Source organism: Hipposideros armiger, unplaced genomic scaffold (genome assembly GCF_001890085.2).
Source record: "Hipposideros armiger isolate ML-2016 unplaced genomic scaffold, ASM189008v1 scaffold_575, whole genome shotgun sequence".
Classification (NCBI taxonomy): domain Eukaryota; kingdom Metazoa; phylum Chordata; class Mammalia; order Chiroptera; family Hipposideridae; genus Hipposideros; species Hipposideros armiger.
In genome coordinates this window covers 140,560-142,085 of record NW_017731925.1, presented here as the reverse complement: position 1 = coordinate 142,085, position 1,526 = coordinate 140,560, and positions in this window count along the sequence as shown.

Below are 1,526 nucleotides of genomic sequence, written 5' to 3'. Positions count from 1 at the left end.
CTCCAGAAATCATGTTCTGATTTCTATCACCACAAATAGTTTTCTGATGTTTTTAAATCTATATTTTTTAGTCTACATAAATGGAATCCTACAGTAGTAAATATGCTCTGTGCTGGGTGCTCTCCTTCAATGCCACCTCTTTGTGCTTTGTCTTTATTGTCCTACCAGTAGCTCCTTCCTTGTGTTGCTGAGTCATGTCATCGTGCGCATACAAGTATACCTGAATTGATTTATCTAGTTGTGCCGCACCTGAATTGATTTATCTAGTTGTGCCGCGTCCTCGCCAATATTTGGTATTGTCTTTTTATTTGTAAGGAATAGAACAGATTTCACTGGCTATGAAATACTGCTTTCTGGTAGTTTCAAGTTTTTGCCCTTTTTTATGTTGGATTGTTTGTCCCTTTGATATTGATTTGTAGTTCTTTTTTTTTTTTTTCCTGGCTAGAAGTCCTTCTTCATATACAAGTATTGGATTATTTTATCCCATTTAGTGTTTTTGGCTTTTCATTTTTTTAATAGTGTGTCATTTGATGAGCAGAAGCTTTAAACTTTTTTAATGACCAATTTGCCTTTTTTTTTTTTTTTACTGTTAGTGTTTTTTGTGATTCTAGGAAATTTTTACATGCTCCAAGATTGCAAAAAAAATTCTCCTATGTTTTTCTCTGGATGCTTTATAGTTTTGGTTTTAACACTTGGGTGTATGATCTATTTCAGGTTGTTGATATTTTTGATGTGATGTAGTAGTCAAGGTTAATCTTTTTCCAAATGAATATCCAATTGTCCCATCATCATTTGTTGAAAATACTTTTCATTCTCCGTTGAAGTGTCTGAGTTCCTTTGTCAAAAGTCAGTTGTAATAAAGAAGAAGGAAATAGTACCCTTTGCAACAATATGGATGGAACTAGAGAACATTATGCTAAGTGAAATAAGTCAGTCAGAGAAAGACAAATATCATATGATCTTACTTATACGTGGATTCTAAGGAACTGAATGGATGGGAGAAGTGGATGGAGATAGTCTCAGAGACACAGAGGAAGAACCGAGGGTTGTTAGTTGGGAGGGGGTGGGGATGAAGGAGAAAGGGAAGGGATGAGACAACACAAATGAGTAATTGTAATATGGCCTCAGGGATAGAAAAAGACAGTCCGAGGAATATAATCTATAATGTTGTAAGTATTTCTTAGGGGGCCAGATGGTCCCATGTCCTTTTGGGGAGTCCACTTCATAGTCAATGTAGAGGCCTGACCACTGCATTGTATTTCTGAAACTGATGTTGAATAATACTGTATGTCAACTATAATTATATATATACATATAGTCTCGGGACATGGAGTAGAGAGCGGGAACGGATTCAATGGAATTGTAATAGATAAGCATGATATCGGGGGTCGGAGGGCAGTCGATGGGGGGAGGGGGGTTGTTACCTGGTGAGGGTGAAAAAAGGGTAACTATTGTATTGTTCTGTACACCTGAAACTAACAATAAAAAAAAATAAATTTAAAAAAATCCACACTTTAAAAAAAAAC